Consider the following 22,826-nt stretch of genomic DNA (forward strand, 5'->3'; position numbering starts at 1 on the left):
TTATAGCTCCAACAGTTTGCGCAGCGCTTTACAACATGAGGGCAGACAGTACAGTTACATTACAATTCAATACAGGCGGAATTAGAACCAAATTAGAACCAATAAGCTTCCAGCTTTTATAGTCAAAGATTAACTGAACAAGCTGAATTTAGAAGCTGATTGGCTACCATGCACAGCTGCACCAGATTCTAAGTGCTCCAGTTTTAGTAAATCTTCCTCATTGTGTATTTTTGGTACTGGCCTAAGTGTGAAGTGTTCAAGTATAGGTGAGCAAGGAGGATGCAAGTTTCCATTGTCATTTCACATTAGCATGCACATTCTTGAGTTTCATATTAGCCAATGGTTATGTGACAAGATGTTGGAGCATTTAACCACTTAGTAACCAAAGAAGTGGCAAATGAGCTGTGTGAATGCCCATCTTTAATATTGATTGGGCCCTGGGCAAAACTTTTATTGGGGCCCCTCCATCTAAGGGAATTCAATAATGCCATCTAGTGGCCAAATGCAGTATTTTGCATTTTAATTCAAAAACATTGCACCAACACATCAAATAGCCTAACAACATTCATGTTTTGCACCATTCCCACAGAACAAATGTACGTGCACAGTCTCAGGTGAGTTGCTATTCACATTCTTCATAAATACACCTCTAAAAGTTGTAGAAAATAAAAATCACAAACAGCTTTAGCCATAAAAACAGGGCAAAAAGCAATATACACAGTGCAGTAACCTAAAATAATCTAGAATTAGCTCAACACTACTTGCTGCAGTGGTTTCTATGGTTTACAGAAATTGCAGATCATCATTGCTTATCAACATAATAGATAAGAATGAATTAACATATTATCCACTAGATTCTCAAATTTCTATTAGTCGTTGTTTATGGTGCCTTTAAAAAGTTTTTTTTTTTTTTTTGAAGCATTGGGTTTGATGTAATGGTTTTCTCTCTTGTGTATTAGAACCTCCTGCCCATGTTATGTATTCATTGTATTCCCTGTAAATTTGGATAATCCAAGACATTCTTGGCCCCTGACTCACAGCAGATCTGTTTTACTGCATTGCTCAACAGAGCAGCATAGACAGCAGAAGTTTGGAAAAAGCAGTGAGACACAACACCGCAAAGAAAGGAAAAGGACAACATTCTGACAGGAGGGTAAGACTATTTTCTTTCTCCAATCACAGTACTACTGCATATAATTGTCATAATATGCTTGTGGCTCGCCAACAATTGTTACTGGGGTCAAGACAAAACTCTAGGGGCTTGACATACTGTATATAGTCCTTCACGTTTTACAGGGTGTATTACTATGAAAAGGTATTGTTAAAAATAATAGAACATTGTATAATTAGCTGTTCAAAAAAAACAATGTGTGATGCAGTAAGCACCACAGGTACCAGCTTATGAGGAACTGCGGGTCTTGTAACATTACAGTATCACAAACAAAACTTTTCTTATTTTTACATCCTTTTTTTGTTTTTTTACTGGTAGGGAATAAAATGTTGTTATTATATTTCAGGTATAATTGTTTTATCAAAAGAATGTTATTATTCACACTTTTAACCACTTCAGCTCCGGAAGAATTTACCCCCTTCCTGACCAGACCATTTTTTGCGATACTGCCTGCGTCGCTTTAACTGACAATTGCGCGGCCATGCGACGTTGCAACCAAACAAATTTGATGTCCTTTTTTCCCCACAAATATAGCTTTCTTTTCGCTGCATTTATTTTTGTGCTATAAACAAAAATAAAAGCGTCAATTTTGAAAAAAACACAATGGGGGTTATGTACGAAAGGCAAATTTACTTTGCGCTGCAAGTGCACTTGAAAGTCTAAGGGGTAGATCTGAAATGAGTGGAAGCTCTGCTGATTTTATCATCCAATCATGTGCAAGCTAAAAAAAATGCTGTTTTTTATTTTCCTTGCATGTCCCCCTCGGATCTACAATGACTTTACTTCCAAGTGCACTTGCAGTGCAAAGTGGAGTTTCCTTTAATAAATAACCCCCAATATTTTGTACTTTTTGCTATAATAAATATCCCAAATTTAAAAAAACAAAAACTAATTTTTTCCTCAGTTTAGGCCGATATGTATTCTTCTACATATATTTGGTAAAAAAAAAAAAAAAAATCGCAATATGCGTATATTGATTGGTTTGTGCAAAACTTATAGCGTCTAGAAATTAGGGGATAGATTTATGGCATTTTTCCTATATATTTTTTTCTTACTAGTAATGGAAGTGATCAGTGATTTTTAGCATGACTGCGACATTGCGGCAGACAGATCGGACACTTTTAACACTTTTTTGGGACCAGTGACATTTATATAGCGAGCTAAAAATAGCCATTGATTTCAGTATGAATGTCATTGGCAGGGAAGGGGGTTAACATTATGGGGTGATCAAGGGGTTAACTGTTCCCTATGTGTGTTCTAACTGTGGGGGGGGGGATGGGACTGACTAGGGGAGGAGACCGATTAATGTTCCTACTTAGTAGGAGCACACCATCTGTCTCTACTCCCCTGAGAGAACCAGGATTTGTGTGTTTACACACACAGATCCTGGTTCTCACTCTGTCACGAGCGAGCATGAGTGCCCGGCGGTGATCACTCCCATTGGGCATGCGCATCGCATCTGGGGACACACTGCGCTAAAGCGCCTTAAAGAGCCAACGTGCAGCTATGACGCCTCACACAGGGGAGTATAACTGCGGCGGCTGGTCTGGAAGTGGTTAAAAGAAACACTGTAACTGTTGTAGAAGCATCCTCAGAGCTGGTTCACACAGGGGCGACTCGTCAGGTGACTTAGCCGCCTGACAAGTCACGTCCCGCTCTGTGCAATGGAACCGTTATAATCGGAGCGACTCAAGCCGCTCCGACTTAGAAAAAGGTTCCTGTACAACTTTTGGGGAGACTTGAGGCGACTTGCATTGACTTCTATACAGAAGTCGTTTTGCAAGTCGCCGCAGTGGTCGCGTCCAGGTCGCCTGAGGCAGTCGCGCTGTAAGTCGTGCTGCCTCAGTGTGAACCGGACCTCATGAGCAGTCAGATATTTGTGTAGACCTACCAGACCTACCTAGACCATAGAGCAGTCGTCTCCAAAATACCTACTTAGACCTTAGAGCAGTGGTCTCCAAACTGCGGCACTTAGGCCAAAGCGGCTCTTTGCTTGCCTTTATGCAGCCCTTGAGGCATTATTCCTGCCACTAACACCAACAATGGGGCATAATTCCTGTCACTGACATCAACAATGGGGCATAATTCCTGTCACTGACATCAACAATGGGGCATAATTCCTGTCACTGACACCAATAATGCGGCATAATTCCTGTCACTGACACCAACAATGGGGCACTATTCCTTCCACTGGCACCAATGATGGGGCACCATTTCTTCCACTGACACTAATGATGGGGCACTATTTCTTCTATTGACACCAATGATGGGGCACTATTTCTTCCACTGACACCAATGATGAGGCACTATTCCTTCCACTGGCAACAAAAATTGGACACTATTCCTCCCACTGACACCAACTATCCCCCCCCCCCCCCCGACACCTAAGATCAGACATTGTTTAAAGCGGAGGTCCATCCTAAAGTGGAGCTTCCGCTCATTGGAACCCTCCCCCCCCCACAATTGGCACCTTTCAGGGGGGAGGGAGGTGCAGATACCTGTACAGTACAGGTATCTGTACCCACTTCCGGCATAGATATCTGCAGAATCTACGCCCCTTTCCGAAGGTCCCCCGCTGTCTGCTGGGAAACACACGGATCCCAGAGACAGCGGGGACCATCCTTATTGGGCAGCGCGACTCACGCATGCGCAGTAGGGAACCGGGAAATGAAGCCGCAAGGCTCCACTTCCTGATTCCCATACCCAAGATGGCGGCGACAGCACCTGAGAGACGATCGAGAGATCGGCTTCGGGTGCTGACATTGTGGGCGTGCCGGGCGGGTAAGTGTCATTATTTTAAAAGTCAGCAGCTGCAGTATTTGTAGCTGCTGGCTTTAAAAAAACAAAACAAAAACAAACAGCGGACTCCCGCTTTAATTTCTCAGGGCACAGTCTGCCCCCTAAATTCTGAAGGACAGTAAACTGGCTCTTTCTTTAGAAAGTTTGGAGACCCCTGCCTTAGAGAATTTTATCCAAAACAACATTTGGTTCATGGGTTTAACCATTTTTGTGTCTATAAATAAAACTGCAATTTTGAGTGGGATTAATGAGGACAGGATACAATACAAGATGCTATCTACATTTGTACTGAAATTCAACAAAACCATATTGCATCCCTTGTTTTCTGTTCAGTCTTTTTATTGTAAGGATTTTCAAAAGGTACAAAGGTTGCACTTGTAGAACATTGATTGGAGAACTGTACAATACAGATTGCATAAAAGTTTGAACTGTATACAGTAGGTAGATTAACCACCTCAGCTCCGGAAGGTTTTACCCCCTTCATGACCAGGCCATTTTTTGCTACTTAGCACTGTGCTACTTTAACTGGTAATTGCACAGTCATGCAACGCCGTACCCAAACAAAATGTATATAATTTTTTCACACATAGCTTTCTTTTGGTGGTATTTAATCACCACTGGGTTTTTTACTTGTTATTATAAAAAAACAAAAAAAAGACTATAAATTTTGAAAAAACAAAACAAAACAACTTTACTTTCAGCTATAAAACACATACAATTAAAAAAAAAAAATGTTCATAAATGTTGGCCAAAATGTATTCTGATTTTTGGTTAAAAAAAATCTCAATAAGTATATTGATTGGTTTGCGTGAAAGTTATAGCATCTACAAACTATGGTATATATGGTATATATACTGTAGTGTTCTTTTATTTTTTTATACTACTAATGGCAGTGATCAGCTACTTATAATGGGACTGCAATAGTGCATTGGGCAATCTGACACTAACTGACACTGGGGGGGGGGGGGGGGGGGGGGGAGGCGACGACTGACTGATACTGACATCACCAGTGATACCAAAAAAGGGAGCAGTGCTAATACTTTACACTGTCACTGTACTAATAACAATGGGTGGGAAGGGGTTGACATCTAGGGCAATCAAGGGGTTAAATGTATGCCTAACAATGTGTAATGTGTGATGCTTTTTACTAAAGTACTAAAGATCTTTGTTTCTTATCCCATTGCAGGGATAAGAAACACAGAGATTGTTCCCTCTGTCCATAGCCCCTGTGTCCTGTGTTGAATGTCAACACAGGGCTGTGGTCTTTGATTGGACACAACTGATCTGCAGGTCTCGGCCATGAGTCATTTGGCGGGACTTGCTGACAGACTCCCCCTGTGAACAATCACAGCGGATGTTGGCGGGGGTGTGCACCCTAAACCCAGAAACCGTCAGCGACCTACCAGTACATTGTAGGCAGGTGGTCCTTAAGTGGTTAATGGAGGCCTTAGGTAGAGCTGCAGCAATATACCGTATATACTCGAGTATAAGCCGAGATTTTCAGCCTCTTTTTTGAGGCTGAAAGTGCCCCCCTCGGCTTATACTCGAGTCATCGCTGTCTGCCCGCTCGATCAGCGTGTCGAGCAGACAGACAGCGGCCATTCTATAATTCAAAAGCCGCGCCTCCGGCTCCGCCTTCGCCTGTGATAGGCGGAACACTGAATTTCCCAGCAGCCTGTGTTCCGCCTATCACGGACATCGTATCATCCTCGTACTACGGACGAGGATGATACGATGTACGTGATAGGCGGAACACAGGCTGCTGGGAAATTCAGTGTTCCGCCTATCACAGGCGAAGGCGGCGGCGCAGCTTTTGAATTTTACAATGGCCGCCGAGGCGCCGACGAAGAGGGCACGGGACGGAGGCAAGGCAAGGCACGGCACGGGACGGGACGGGACGGGACGGGACGGAGGCAAGGCACGGCGGCGAGGCACGGAGGCAAGGAGGCAAGGCACGGGACGGAGGCTCGGGACAAAGGCTCGGGACACAGGTAGGCTGGACACACACACACACACACACACACACACACACACACACACACACACACACACGGATGGATACACACACACACAGGGATGGATGGATGGATGGAGACACACACACACAGGGATGGATGGATGGATGGATGGAGACACACACACACAGGGATGGATGGATGGATGGACACACACACACACAGGGATGGATGGACGGACACACAGGGATGGACGGACACACAGGGATGGACGGACACACAGGGATGGACGGACACACACACAGGGATGGACAGGCATGTCTTACCCTCGGCTTATACACGAGTCAATAAGTTTGCCAGTTTTTTTGGGGGTAAATTGGGGGCCTCGGCTTATATTCGGGTCGGCCTATACTCGAGTATATACGGTAAGAGGTGAAGAAGAACAATGCAAAAAGTATATAAGGGACAGGGTCGATGTAAGGGAAAGTGCTGGGAAGAGTAGCTTGGGGAGCAAAATCCACTCATTAAGGTAGAGGAGATGCAACTAGTGTTCTAGATAAATAAGGTGTCTATCAAGGTCTGCAGGCAGAAAGTATACTGTATGACCCGAAGACCCAAATCTATCTAAAAGTGGATATAGAGGGGTTGGTTTATTAAAGGCAAACAGATTGTTCATTTTTTTCAAGAGGCGTCCTGTGAAAGAGAATTATCCCCAGAGCTTAGTGAATGAGGGGAAGCTCCAGGGCTGCTGATTAGGCAGTACAGCCAGCCCTCCTGTACAGGGCCCAAATCAAAATGGGGGTCCGGCACCTGCCAAGCAGATGGGTTGGCTGTATAATATGTCCTGTTTACTGGCCCCCTTCCTTTCCTGAATGAAAACAGTGAGCGATGAGTACCAATTGCTCCTGTGTCCATTCATCACTGAAGCATAGATAAATTTGTTTACTGTGCTTCAGGTTGTGAATGAAGTGAAAGCCTCAGAGTGCTTCCTAGTCATTCACTGTCCAATGCAGCTGAGGCTGCAGAGAAAAGGAATGATGAATATGTCCTCAGTCCCTGTCTCTTTAACCTCCCTGGCGGTATGATTCTGTCAGGAATTCTATTCCAAAACCGGTACAATTCTTTTGCATGAAAATTTGGTGTTATGTATCATAGGCCTGTAATTCTTAGTAATTACTTACTAAAACCTGACCAAACAAGGCTCTAGTAGACATCCCAGATGTGATAAAGTTAGAAACACAAAATCATGAATTATAATCTTATAAATATTCAATAATGTAATGTGAAATAATGAAATTTGTCAAACAAAGAAAATTCAATAAACATCCTGAGTGTGATACACTTTGAAGCAGGGTACAGCACACAGTCCAACATCACAATCCGGACAATAGAACCGACTTTCTTTTTGGACTTTTTTTCCACTGCTATCTCTCTTTGAGCAGCAAACCACGCACATCCTGGTAGGTGCTGCCTTTTTTGCGGTTGGTGGTATGTAGTCCACAAAGTGACGACCTGTTAGGCGTTCTGGGTTGACAACGTCAACAGCATGTCGTCCAGGTCTGATTGCAGATCCTGATGGTGTCTGGTGTTGGAGGAAAATCTGCTCAGCCACCTTCCAGGTAAAATCAGCATGAATAAGAGGCTTGCGACTCTGTGCTCTATATAGGACATATGCGTTCCAAAGGCATTGCTCCAGAAGATGCCGGAAAATCTTTTTATAATATTTTTTTTGCTGCTTGCGCATAGCCGGATAAAATGTCATTGCCTGATCGGCTCTGTCCACGCCTCCCATAGTGCAATTATAGTCTATGACAACTTGCGGCTTCAGCACATCTTTCCCACGTTTGGTGTGGACCATGGCAGTGGCGGTATTGTGCACGGTACTCATGAGACACACGTCCTTCTTATCTCGCCATCGCATTGCCATCATCTTACCCTTCTGCCAGGCAACCATTTCTCAGGTTTTTAGATTTTTCCGGGAGAACAGAGATGGCATGTCATGTCGATTGGGCCTAACCGTACCATACGCATCTGTCTTGTTTTTTAGCAAAACATCAAAAAGTTCCGGAGACGTATAAAAATTGTCCATGGTGACACAATATCCCTGGTTCAGCAATGGCTCCAGCAGTGTGAGGACTGATGATGTGGCCATCCCATAGCCGCTGTACCTGGGGTTGAACTTCGTGCCTTTACCGGTGTAAATGACCGAATTCCATATAACCGGGGGATGACTCGCAGAGCATGTAGGACTTTATGCCAAATCTTGCTCTTTTGGATGCAATAAATTGTATTCAGCTCAGGCGTCCCTTGTAGGCCATCAAGCTTTCGTTCACGCAGACGTCCCTTTCTGGCATGTAGGTCCGCTGGAAGTTGCTCACAATAATTTGCGATACCTCCCAGATTTTTTTGAGTTTGGGTGCAGGATGCGTGGCCTCATCAAACTCCTCATTGTTCGTGAAATGGAAATATTTCATGATGAGGAAAAAACGGTATTCGGACATCACGGTGCCAAAAAACGGAGTGGCCAGTAATTTATTGGTGGTCCAGTACCATTTTTGGAGCGGTTTCCCCACCACTCCCTGAAGAATGATGAGTCCCAGGAACTGCCAGATGTCCTCTTTGGTCACAGGTTCCCACTTTCTGCTTCGGGAAAACCTGGCATGCAGCGTAGCGGATTGCTGTACCTGGTAGCGATTTGTCTCTGTGACAATTTTTTCAATTACATCCTCAGTGAGAAATAATTGCAGGTATGCCAGAGGATTGTCACGTTCGACATCTACCTTCATCCCAGGTGATCCAGTGAAAGGGAATCTTGGCGGCGCTACCTGGTCTGTATCGCAGTCGATAGGGCACCAATTGCGCACATCGCTGAGGTCAGGTGCAGGATCATCACCGCTGTCACTTGTCAGATCCGTGTCAGTGTCAGACGACAAATCTCCCCACGACTCGCTATCGCTAATTTCTGCGAGCAACTCCGTGTCGCTATCGCTGTCACTCAGCTGGTCCAATGGCGATTTTGTAGCGAATTGGCGCTTTTTTGATGCCATGTTAGATTTTATTTTATTGGAGGCAAGGGCCATTGTATGGTTTATCAGTCAGATAGAGATGATACAGTGTAATCCTCTCAGATTACAATGTATCACCTCTATTTATGTGTTTGTGTGTTTGTAACTTTTTGAATTTCCTGCCCAGTTCCGCTCCCGTGCGCCGCTGCTGCTCGCAGAGAACGGAACCAGGAAGTCAGGATGGCGTGACCTCATCGGCGATTGCGTCTGCGATCACAGGGGAGGACACGGAGGACAGCGGAGAACATCGCTGGAGCGCAGGGAGAAGGTAAGTTCTCCGCTCGCCGCTCTGCAATGTTACCCCGAGCGTGACTCGGGGTTACCGATAGTACAAGAAAAAACCAAACCCGAGTCATGCTCGGGGATACCGCTAGGGAGGTTAATGGGTCTAGTTGGGGGTAACATTTCTGCCATGGCTGCGATCGCATTTTAGTGAAAATATTTGATATTTTGTGGTGTCCTATCAGGTAAGCTGTACGGGGCACTGTGATTTCTAACAGTAGCACTGGGCAGCTCTGCTGATGTCCATCATTCAGTCATGTGCAAGAAAAAATGCTGTTTTTTCTATTTTCCTTGAACGTGATTGCAAAGTGAAATTTCACCACTTTCACTAAGCTTTAAGGTAAACTCAGACTGCAACTTTCCCTGCAAAGTGGACAGCCTGTTTGCCTTTAGTAAATTAACCCCAGAGCCTCAAAATGTTGCAGCGATCTTTTCAACACAGTGGGGTTAATTTACTAAAGACAAATAAACAGTTGACTTTCCATGGGAAATTGAACTTTGCAAGGGAATTTACTCCTTACTTTAGTGAATGTAGTGAAGTCTGACTTTTGCAAAAAGTACCCAACCACATGCAAGGAAAATAAAGAAAAAAGCATTTTCATTCCACATCAATATGCCTGTGTTAAAGAGGAGCTGCAGACCAAAGCCAATGTTCCAAGTTACCTGAAATGTGTTTATTGAACAGAATGAGGCCAATGTGCATTGGCACCTGTACCATAGTACTTGTCAGTGATCACCAGCTTGCAATCTAAATACACTGAGATCAGTTCCGCCCAAGGTGATGAATATCCTTACGGTTTCTAAAGTTTTGGATAATGGCAGCCCGTTTTCATAAATAGTGAAAGTTTATCCTAGAAAAAAAATGCTCCTTATTCCTTCCCCTACCAGGGAGGATACACCAAAAATGCAGCATGATGAGTGATTCATAAATGATGATGGAACCCTTTAATATAAAGTGAACCTAATATGCATCTCAAATACCAATACAAAACATTGTGTTTAGTAATCCCACATTGCAATGAGTACCGTATTTTTCTGACTATAAGGCGCACTTAAAAGCCCTAAATTTTCTCACAAAATCGACCGTGCGCCTTATAATGCGGTGCGCCTTATATATGACCTGTTGACATCGCTGGAGTTCTTTGGTTAATGCACCCGGAATGATGGCAAGCACCGAATTAGTTTTCTTCACTTGGGCTTTGACAGTATCTGTCAGATGGGCGCGCATGGAGTCACAGATCAATAGGGATGGAGATTTGTGGAAAAAGCCACCCGGTCTCTTACCGTAAACCGACGTACCATAAACCTCTCTCAGGTTGTTCTACTGCGTGACTGATAGCGATGAGTTTGAAATCCGCTTAACAGGAGCCATTTTTGGGGCAGCGGGTATACCGTAGAAAATGAACGAATGAATGTGTACACCTCCTGACTAAGATGGCCGTAATGCCCAATCCAAGCAGTGCAGCTTCGTGGGATTACCAAAGCTAGGAAGCTGCACTGCTTGGATTAGGCATTACGGCCATCTTAGTCAGGAGGTGTGCGCATTCATTCGTTCATTTTCTACGGTATACCCGCTGCCCCAAAAATGGCTCCTGTCAAGAGACATGCTTATGATGCGGATTTCAAACTGAAGGCTATCAGTCATGCAGTAGAGCATGGAAATAGAGTAGCTGCGAGAGAATTCAACATTAATGAATCAATGGTACGGAAGTGGAGGAAGCAAGAAGATGCCCTGCGCCAGGTAAAGAAGACCAAACTGAGTTTCCGAGGAAACAAAGCAAGATGGCCACAGTTGGAGGACAAAATTGAACAGTGGGTTATTGAACAGAGAACCGCAGTTAGAAGTGTCTCTACTGTCTCTATTCGACTCAAAGCAACAGCGATCGCACGCGACATGGAGATCAATGGCTTTCGAGGAGGTCCCTCTTGGTGCTTCTGTTTCATGAAAAGGCGGAATCTCTCTATCCGCACAAGAACCACTATGTCACAGCAACTGCCAAAGGATTACGAAGAAAAGCTGGCCATTTTCCGTACCTACTGCAAGAACAAGATCAATGAACAGAAGATCCGGCCAGAGCACATCACCAACATGGACGAGGTCCCCCTTACCTTTGATATCCCTGTAAACCGTACTGTCGAGAGAACAGGGACCAGTACGGTATCTATACGCACTACAGGAAACGAGAAGTCATCCTTCACTGTAGTTCTCGGTTGCCAGGCTAATGGCCAGAAACTACCACCCATGGTCATTTTCAAGAGGAAGACACTGCCAAAAGAAAAGTTCCCGGTTGGCATTATCATCAAGGCTAACCCGAAGGGCTGGATGGACGAGGAGAAGATGAGTGAGTGGCTGAGAGAGGTTTACATCAAGAGACCGGGTGGCTTTTTCCACAAATCTCCATCCCTATTGGTCTGTGACTCCATGCGCGCCCATCTGACAGATACTGTCAAAGCCCAAGTGAAGAAAACTAATTCGGTGCTTGCCATCATTCCGGGTGGATTAACCAAAGAACTGCAGCCACTAGATATAGGTGTCAACAGGTCATTTAAAGTTAAATTGCGAGCTGCGTGGGAGCATTGGATGACAGAAGGCGAACACACATTCACCAACACAGGGAGGCAACGCCGGGCGAGTTACGCCACTATCTGCCAATGGATCGTGGATGCCTGGGCGAAGGTATCAGTCACCAGTGTAATCCGAGCTTTCAAGAAGTCCGGAATTATCACTGAACAGCTAAGTACCGGTACCGATGACAGCAACGAGCCTGACTCGGATACTGATGAGAATGATGAGAGGGATACGGGCGTGCTTGATGCCGAAATCGCCCAATTGTTAAACTCAGACACTGAAGATGAAGAATTTGATGGATTTGCGGGAGAAGAATAAAGTGAAAAAGTGAGTGTCTGGTTTTGTACGGTATTCACCGGTAACTGAACAGTGTTAAGAGTTATTGAAGAATAAAGTGAAAAAGTGAGTGTCTGGTTTTGTATTTAACTGAACAGTGTTAAGAGTTATTGTTATAGACCATTTTATGGTTATTGCTAAAGAGTTGAATAAAATTTGACTTACGGTACCGCATCAGAGTTTTGTTTCATTAAATGCGCCTTATAATCCAGTGCGCCTTATAGTCCGGTGCGCCTTATATATGGAAATATCCCATTAGCAGCCGATCATTGCTAGTGCGCCTTATAGTCCGGAAAATATGGTATTCTCTCCATATAATAATACACACAATATACCTTATGCACAGCAACTGAAATAAAACTGAAGTGATAAGAGTGATGGAAATCAATAAACATAATGGGACAATGTGTTAATGTAGAAACCCTTCAAACATTTCCATTTTAAAAGCTTCACGCTTTATTAAAAGTATCAATAAACACTCACATTTTAATGTCCACTTGTCAGAAACCATGAATCAGACTGAGACAGAAGTGCAGATAAATCACACTTGTTTAATAATAATAAAAAAAAGTTCAGGAACCGTAACGGATAGTCAGACAAGCCAAAACGTCAAGGAGCCAGAGATGAGCTTAGTATAGCAGCAAGCAGGATCTGTCAGCCAAGCAAGTCTTTACCAGGAACACAGGAGAGCATCTCTAGAGATGTGACCAAGACAAAGTCAGAGATCATCTGGACTGGATGGCTTAAGTAGGCAGGACTGACGAGCAGGATATCATCAACAGTTGAGTCACTGTGTTTTCTTTTTCACTTTAGTTTTCACTCAATGCTTTGTTGCTTTGTTTGGTGTTTTGCATGATGGCTGGTGCAACATTTTGTATCATACCTTCATTTCTTTCCTTAATTAGTTATGGTCAATTGTATAATTTCTCCTATATCTTTCACATTTTTTCAATTTCTTTTCTCTCACATGTGGTACTGTTCTATACTTATCTATATTAGCAACTCATATGTACGATAGGTATTTGGCATATACCTAGACTTTGGTTATTTATGTTGGCTACTTCCTATTTAGTATTACACAGTACGATATGGAGACTTTACCTTATCCTTGGGGACCTTATGTATGTGTCCGATCCTCAGCTCCCGGGACAGTCATTTCCAGTGGTCTCTATACCGCAGTACCATATACTCCTACAGTGGATATAAAAAGTCTACACACTCCTGTTAAAATGTCAGGTTTCTGTGATGTAAAAAAATGAGAATAAGAACTTTTTCACCTTTAATGTAACCTATAAACTGTACAACTCATTTGAGCAACAAACTAAAATATTGTAGGTGGAGGGAAGTAAAAATAAAATAATAATTTGCATAAGCATGCACACCCTAAAACTAATACTTTGTTGAAGCACATTTTTATTTTTATTACAGCATTCAGTCTTTTTGGGTATGAGTCTGCTGGCACATCTTCGGATTCAATCGGATTCAGGTCTGGGATCTGGCTGGGCCTTTCAAAAACTTTAATCTTCTTCTGGTGAAGCCATTCCTTTGTTGATTTGGATGTATGTTTTGGGTTGTTGCCATGCTGAAAGATGAGGTTCCTCTTCATGTTCAGCTTTCTAGCAGAAGCCTGAAGGTTTTATGCCAATATTGACTGGTATTTGGAACTTTTTATAATTCCCTCTACCTTGACTTAGGCCCCTGTTCCAGCTGAAGAAAAACAACCACAAAGCACAATGCTGCCACCACCATGCTTCACTGTGGGTATTGTGTTCTTTTGATGATGTGCAGTGTTGTCTTTGGCCAAACATATCTTTTGGAATCATGGCCAAAAAGTTGAACCTTGGTTTCAGCGGACCATAATATATTTTCCCACATGCTTTTGGGAGACTTCAGATGTGTTTTTGCAAAATGTACCGGGCTTGGATGTTTTTCTTCATAAGAGAAGGCTTCCGTCTTGCCACTCTACCCCATAGCCCAGACATATGAAGAATATGGGAGATTGTTGTCACATGTACCACACAGCCAGTACTTGCCAGATATTCCTGCAGCTCCTTTATTGTTGCTGTAGACCTCCCTGACCAGTTTTCTTCTCATCTTTTCATCAATTTTGGAGGGACGTCCAGTTCTTGGTAATGTCACTATTATGCCATATTTTCTCCACTTGATGATGACTGTCTTCACTATGTTCCATTGTATATCTAATGCCTTGGAAATTCTTTTCTACCCTTCTCCTGACTGATACCTTTTAACAATGAGATCCCTCTGATACTTTGGAAGCTCTCTGCGGACCATGGCTTTTGCTGTACGATGCGACTACGAAAATGTCAAGGAAGACCTACTAGAACATCTGAACTTTATTTGGAGTTAACCAGAGGCACTTTAAAAGATGACAGATGTGTACTGACTCCTATTTAACACGAGTTTGAATGTGATTGCTTAATTCAGAACACTGCTACATCCCCAGTTATAAGAGGGTGTGCACACTTATGCAACCACATTATTTTAGCTTTTTATTTTTACTTTTATTTTTACTTCTCCCCCTAAAAGATTTCAATTTGTTTTTCAATTCAGTTGTACAGTTTATAGGTCACATTAAAAGGTGGAAAAGTTCTGAATCATTCATCTTTGTCTTATTTTTTTACTGATGAAAGTGTAAAAAATTCTGGTCCAGTTTATAGCCGAATTCAATAAAAAAAACTAGCAACCGTGTAATTTCCAAATGCCCAGAGGAGATGAGAATTCTGTTCACCTCTGTTCTTAGTAAAGGTAAAAAAAAAATCAGGTAATCTGTGCCCAGTGCTAAATTGGAAGAAAACTCAACCTGCACAGAAAGTTGGTGTCGTGTAAGATAGAGACCCTCCAATCAATTCTATCAATTCACTCCTGCCCCCCTTTTGAACTGATGAGGCCTGGGCCCAGTACAGGATGGCTGGCTGTACTGCCTTATCAGCAGCTCTGCCGGTCATTGCACATAGTGTGAATGAGCCCTGATTCCTGACTGATAATAGAAATCAGGAGCTGTCAGTGACAATACAGTCTCACAGCTAAGAGCGGGCACAGGTATTGAGAAAGCCAATTGTAGGTGATACACATGTAGAGGGGAAGGAGCCGAGCCTGTGACCTCACGCCATCAAAATGGTGAGCGAGCGGACGACTTGTAGCATTGTGATAAATGATTTTTATCTTTTGAAAACCTGTAAGTGCAATATTTTAAGGGGAAACCCAAATAAATTATTTAAATGGAGAGCACTATGTTTCCTACATTTATATTTGCATGAATATGGACCATATCCCGAGGGAAAAGTCTCATCTCTGAGCCATTCATACAACAGGCTGGAGCAGCAGATCTGATATTGGAGTGAAGAAAGGAGTGAGTTTCCATTCCAATCTAATGTAAACAAGCATCTCCCCATTCTGCCTAGAGACAGTGTCCCTGTGATCGGAGCAGAGATCTCTGATGTGTCATACACAGCCATGCACCCCACAGTTAGAAACACTCCCCAGGGCTCACTTAACCCCTACACTGCCACCTGGTTAACCCCTTCACTGTCATTTACACAGGAATCAGTGCATTTGTATAGCACTGATTGCTGTATAAATGACAATGGTCCCAAAAATGTGTCAAAAATGTCCGATGTATCCACCATAATGTCGCAGTCACGATAAAAATCGCTGATCGCTGCCATTACTAGTAAAAAAAAAAAATATTAATAAAAATGCCATAAAACTATCCCCTATTTTGTATACGCTATAACTTTTGCGAAAACCAATCAATAATTGCTTATTGCAATTTTTTTTAACAAAAATATGCAGAAGAATGCGTATCAGCCTAAACTGAGGAAAGAATTTTTTTAAATATATTTTTGGGGGATATTTATTATAGCAAAATGTAAAAAATAATGTGTTTTTTTTTCAAAATTGTTGCTCTTTTTTTGTCTATAGTGCAAAAAATAAAAAACACAGGGGTGATCAAATACCACCAAAAGAAAGCTCTATTTGTGGGAAAAAAAGGACGTCAATTTTGTTCGGGAGCCACCTCACACGACTACGCAATTGTCAGTTAAAGCAACGCAGTGTCGAATCGCAAAAAGTGCTCTGGACTTTGGCCTGCAAAATGGTCCGGAGCTTAAGTGGTTTCATGCTTTTTTTCAATTTTTTTCTATTAAAAGGGATGTTCACATTCCTTGTAATAGGAATAAAAGTGACACCATTTTTTTTTAAAAGAACAGTGTAAGGGTCCTTTCACACGGGGCGGATCAGTTCTGATCCGCCCCGTGGATATCCGTTTGCTCAGCGGGGATCACTCCGCCGATCCCCGCTGAGCAGGGAGATGACAGGTCCGTCTCTGCACACTGCGCAGGGACGGACCTGTCACAGCGCCGCTCTCCCCTATGGGAGATCGGATGACGACGGACCGCAGTGCCCGTCGTCACCCGATCCGATCCGCAGACGGATGGAAAAATAGCTTTTTCCTCCGTTACACTTTTTCGGATCGGAGCGGGTCGGATGTCAGCGGACATGTCACCGCTGACATCCGACGCTCCATAGAGCTCTATGGAGCACCCGTTCAGGTCCGCCTGAAAAACTGACAGGCGGGCCTGAACGGGACGTCAGTGTGAAAGAGGCCTAAAAATAAAAAGTAAGATAAATATGAAAAAAAGAAAAAAATTTCTTAACGCACACCATCTCAACAACAAGCTTGCTCGCTGAAGTGAACGCATATGTGAGTAGCGCCTGCATATGAAAACATGTTCAAACTACACATGTGAGGTATCACCGTGATCGTTAGAGTAAGAGCAATATTTCTAGCACTAGACCTCCTTTGAAACTCAAAACATGCAACCTGTAGAATTTTTTAAACATTGCCTATGGAGATTTTTAAGAGTGAGCCCCCGTTGACACCTAAGAGAATTAGATGCGGCTTACACCACATCCAATTCACAGGACATTTTAAAATACATTAATTTGAATGCATCTGGTTCACATATGTCCGTTGCATTCGCACTGCACATTGCACAAAAATCATCTTCTATGGGCGCGCATCTGATTCGCAGATGCATTCCGTTCTGAACACAAATTCTCTCCTTGCTCACTGATCCATAGGTAAAACGCAGAGGAACCTCTGAACAACTGATTTATATCTTCGCAGTGAAACTGGAGCTTCAATTCGCAATGCACGTGTGTGAACCCAAGATAAAAGTTTGTCGCCATTCCACAAATGAGCGCAATTTTGAAGTGTGACATGTTGGGTATCAATTTACTCAGCGTAACATCATCTTTCACACTATAAAAAGAATTGGGCTAACTTTACTGTTGTCTTATTTTTTTATTTAAAAAAGTGTATTTTTTCCCAAAAAAGTTTGTTTGTAAGACCGCTGCGCAAATACGGTGCGACAGAAGATATTGCTACAACCTCCATTTTATTCTCTCGGTGTTAGAAAAAAATATGTATATGATGTTTGGGGGTTCTAAGTCATTTTCTAGCGAAAAAAAAATGATTTTAATTTGTAAACAGCAAGTTTGAAAAATAGGCCCGATCCTTAAGTGGTTAAAATTGCACACAAAATAGAATGGCGACAAACTTCAGTACTTATAAATCTCCATAGGAGACGCTTTAAATTTTTTTACAGGTTACAGTCTAGTGCTAGAATTATTGCTCTCGCTCTAACGATCGTGGCGTGTGTATCCTGTGTGTATCTGGCTCTGATACTAGGCAGTGCCTCACCAGCCACTGACCTCACCGCATGTCCCTGATGTATGGAGTACCATTCCTCAAAAAAAAAAATAAAAAAAATAAAAAAAAGTTAGGAATGACAGGTCTTACAATTACCCCAAAGGTAAGTTATGGTAAGGCAGTGTTTCACCTGCACCAGCAACATAATAGTAGAAATGATGGAGTTTTGTGGGAAAGAGAAGAACCTTATGCCGCGTACACACGACTGGACTTTCTGGCAGACTAGGTCCGACAGAATCAGTCCATCGGACAATCCGATCGTGTGTGGGCTAATGCGATCGTTTTTCATTAAAAAAAAATTCAGACGGACCTAGAAATAGAACATGTTTCAAATCTGTACGACAGACTCAATTCCTATTGGGAAAACCATTCGTCTGTATGCTGGTCCGACGGACCAAATACGACGCAAGGGAAGCTATTGGCTACTGGCTATTGAACTTCCTTTTTTAGTCCCGTCTCACGTCATCACGTTCAAAAGGAATGGACTTAGTGTGGCCAAGTCCGTTTGTTTGGAAAGTTGGAACTCCACGGAAAGTCAGTTGGGAAGACTGTCGGACCTAGTCTGCCGGAAAGTCCAGTCGTGTATACAGGGCATTAGTCGCCAACCTCTAAAATGTGAAGTGTACTGAAGAGAGATATCCCTCTACACCAGCCACCTACACCTGTTGTCATATTGAGACATACCTTCCAACACTGAGATTGGAATGAGGGACACCTACTAGTAAACATATGTAGGCACAGGACACGCCCCCGTCACACCCCCTTAAATGAGAATTAACCAAAAAAAAAAAAAAGGTTTAATAAATCTACAAGGGCTTTTTTTTACCACTACTATTCCTTTAGATTGACTTTTAAAATTTACAGATGTAGTAATCTAGAATTTGGATGAAAGGTTTAGAATTTGGAAACACTTTTTGAAAGGTAAAAAGGGAATTTTATATACAGCTATATGGATTAGACCAAAATTAGGGACAAATGAGGAATAAAGAGGGACAGAGGGGCATTGCTCCAAATCAGGGACAGTCCCTCGAAATCAGGGACAGTTGGGAGCTATGTTGAGAGAGTAGAGAGAGGAAAACCTATCTGCAAGCTGGAATCAGCCCAGTGAAATTGTGCTTAGCACTAACAGCAAGAATGGAAAATTATATTGTATTGTATATAGCTCTCTGTTTACAAAGCCTCCTATTATGAATAAACAATATAATGAAACTTTGTAGGTTTAATTGCTTTGGCTGGAGTATAAAGTAAGACCATTCCCACTTCTATGGAAAATCCTGCATTTAATATTCAGTATAGCCCTGAAGTTAAATTCTAGTATGAGAATGTGTTTTAAGTGAACTGGAAAGATATGAAATAAGAGCAACAAGCTGTGGTCTCAAGATGACGTCTGAAACGTGACTATTGCAACATTAACTTTAATGAGAAGCATATGTGCCTTAAGAGACCCACGCCCTGGAAATTGGGTCCAGGTGTGCCTAGGCTGACTTTTTTGGGTATCAGAACAGCAAAACACTCCATTTCTCAGAGGGCAAAGCCAATACATCAAGTCTATGTGGCATCTCTTTAAAGGAAACCAATTCAAGCCAATTATAAAACTTTCAAACATTCAAATGCTCTCCAATGTGACATAGAAATTTAGTTTTAATATTGTTCTGTGCCCATTTCCAATTTCACCTTGTATTTATTTTGCCTCTAGGCTGTTATATTGATTTGTATTGCTCCCCAAGGCCTAATTTACCTTTGCATTACCCTCTGAAGTGTGTTCTACATTGGATCGCTTTCCAGAGGGCATTTGACAGATGGCGAGGAAGCATTATAATTCCTTAACCAAGACATCAGTACCCCACAACCACATGTATTGCACCCTCTTGCAGGGCACCCCCATTCAGTTGAATGTGCCAGGTTCTGCAGGCAGTACTGCCTGCTGAATGTAACAGTGGGCATCTTTTTTGCAGTGCTGAGATGCAAAGCATTGCAGCAGTGGCATATGTACACTAAGGATGGGCTCAGGCCTGTTCGCAGCTCCACATGCCCAAGCCCGCCAGGAAGCTTACACTGTGCAGCGCTAATCACAGGCAGTGAGACATTTCCAGATCTGTGCAGCCACGGATCGAGAAATGTCTCACTGCCTGTGATTAGCACTGTGAAGTGTAAGCTTTCTGGTGGGCTCGGGCATGTGGAGCTGCGAACACGCCTGAGCCCATCCTTAGTGCACACTATATTGTCAAAAATATTGGGATGCTTACCTTTACACGCACATGAACTTTAATGGCATCCCAATCTTAGTCCGTAGGGTTCAATATTGAGTTGGCCCACCCTTTTCAGCTATAACAGCTTTAACGCTTTGAGAAAGCTGTCCACAAGGTTTAGGAGTGTGTCTATGGGAGTGTTTGGCCATTTTTCCAGAAGTGCATTGTGAGGTCAAGCACTGATGTTGGATGAGAAGCCTGGCTTGCAATCTCCACTCTAATTCATCCCAACAGTGTTCTATCAGGTTGAGGTCAGGTTGTGCAGGCCACTCAAGTTCCTCCACCCCAAACTCACTCATTCATGTCTTTATGGACCTTGCTTTGTGCACTGCTGTGCAGCCATGTTGGAGCAGGAAGGAGCCATATCCAAACTGTCCCCACAAAGTTGGGAGCATGAAATTGTCCAAAATGTCTTGGTATGCTGATGCCTTAAGAGTTCCCTTCATTGGAACTAAGGGGCCAAGCTCAACCCCTGAAAAACAACCCCACACCCTAATCCCCCCCCTCTACAATATAATTTGGACCAGTGCATAAAGCAAGGTCCATAAAGACATGGATGAGTGAGTTTGGGGTGGATGAACTTGACTGGCCTGCACAGAGTCCTCAACCCAATAGAACACCATTGGGCTGAATTAGAGTGAAGACTGCAAGTGCCTAACCTCACAAATGCACTTCTGGAAGAATGGTCAAACATTCCCATAGACACACTCCTAAACCTTGTGGACAGCTTTCCCAATAGAGTTGAAGCTGTTCTAGCTGCAAAGGGTGGGCCAACTCAATATTGAACCCTACGCACTAAGACTGGGATGCCATTAAAGTTCTTGTGCGTGTAAAGGCAGATGTTCCAAAACTTTTGACAATATAGGGTTTATCCGCCTCCACTGCCCTTGCAGCTTATACGGAGAGTGGTTGGAAGACAATAAAAACACAACCCAACCACATGTTTTTACCACTCCCCCTGCCACAAGTGTAAGTGTGCCATCATATTGGCCTCAGATCTTATCCTGAACCTCCCCCTCCAATTCCGAATGGAACTTAAAAGTATTTATATACTTTAATACTCATAGTCTGAACATAGGTGCACTTTCACTATATAAAAATATGCACTGCAATTTATATAATAAAAACCCTCAAAGGAATTAATTTGCAAGAGTGTTTACAGGTATGTGAATTTAGGACAAGCACACGGTATGGAGGCGCATTGATGCCGGGGTGTCCATACAGAGTTCCCTCCTTCTGATGGGGATTCAAAGACACTAACTCAGACATCTCAAGACTCCCGCGAGGTGCAGGATCCTTCCGCATTTCGGGAGGCGGCTCCCGGACACCCGCAAGTGCTGCCCGATATCCCGGCTGCAGGACTGATCCTTGATTGTCCCCTGGTTCACAGTCAGGGATGATCGGTGCAGCAGGAGGGACAGCTGTAAACAACGATCTCCCTGTATAGCTGACATCCGCTTCTCCTTCTTTCCTTCCCGCGGCCGATGACTAAAAAGATATATAGGGAGATCGGTGATCACAGCTGTCCCTCCTGCTGCATCGATCATCCCCGACTGTTTCCTGTATCCTCCTTCTCTAGCCACCCACCGTGTCCTTCAGCCCCCCCCCCCCCCTTCTTCTCCGGCTCCCTGTCCTCCTCCTCTGCCCCACCTCATCCCCCACAGCTGGCTTCCCTCCTCTCCTCTCCCGCCAGCTGTGGGAGATCTGTCAGGATGGGGAGCGGAGGAAGGGACCAGTCATTTACCGGCTCCTGCCTTTTCTGAATTGGGCAAAGTGAGCGAGATCGCTCCTGTCTCCTGTGAAAACTGAGCAAAGTAACCTGTGAGTTACTCTGCTCAGTTTATGAATGGACAGGAGCCTCTGTCTCCTGTCCATTCATCTTTAAAGTGGAGGGCCAGTTATAAAAAAAAAAATAAAAAAAAATAAAAAAAAGTCAGCAGCTGCAAACACTGCAGCTGCTGACTTAATAAACACACTCACCTGTCCAGGGCGCCCGCGATGTCGGCCGCCCGAGGCCGACCCGTCCCTCGGCTCTCAGGTCCCGGCGCCGCCATCCCTTGTAAGGGAAACAGGCAGCGGAGCCTTATGGCTTCACTGGCCGTTTCCTACTGCGCATGCGCGAGTCCCGCAGCTACTGCGCATGCGCGAGTCCCGCAGCGCTTTCTGAATGGGACGCGCTGTGTTCTGGAACACACAGTTCCCAGAACACAGCGCGACTCATTACCCAGAAGATGCCGCGACGAAGACAGAAGACAGAAGATCTCCGCGGAGGAGGAAGAGGAAGATTAGGAGAAAGTGCCTAGCAACAGGCATTTCTGGTAAGTAAAAAAAAAAAAATGTTTTCATTTTTTTTTTTTTAGATTTTTTGTAATTTTTAACATTTTTTTGTTTTTCAGGGTGGCCCTCCCCTTTAATGCTGAGAAAGAGACTGGGGAATCTGTGTCCTCAGCCTCTTTCTCTATCTCAAAGGGGAGATGTCAGGGTTCTGTTTAGACCCCTGATATCTTACCAAAGTCCCCCCCCCAAACAGGGTTGATAAAAAAAATGCAAAAAAAAAAAAAAAAAAAACTACTGACACCACCCCCTTCCTTACCAACACTGTCCACTGCCCCAACACCCCCCCCCCCCCCGAATCCGAAATATGAATTTTTATGCAAACGAATTAT

At 43.5% G+C, this 22,826-nt stretch overlaps 1 protein-coding gene across 1 annotated transcript in view; it reads left to right on the plus strand.

Moving 5' to 3' along the window:
• Positions 1-994: 994 nt before the first annotated feature.
• Positions 995-22,826, plus strand: part of FGL1 (fibrinogen like 1) — a 90,567-nt gene continuing 68,735 nt past the window's right edge. Inside the window, exon 1 of the mRNA XM_077477382.1 lies at positions 995-1,153. The gene's annotated coding sequence lies outside the window, so the exon portion shown is untranslated. The remainder of the gene's footprint in view (positions 1,154-22,826) is intronic.

Source organism: Lithobates pipiens, unplaced genomic scaffold, assembly GCF_037356315.1.
Source record: "Lithobates pipiens isolate NorthernLeopardFrog02 unplaced genomic scaffold, aLitPip1_a1.2 Scaffold_13, whole genome shotgun sequence".
In the NCBI taxonomy this organism is placed as follows: Eukaryota; Metazoa; Chordata; class Amphibia; order Anura; family Ranidae; genus Lithobates; species Lithobates pipiens.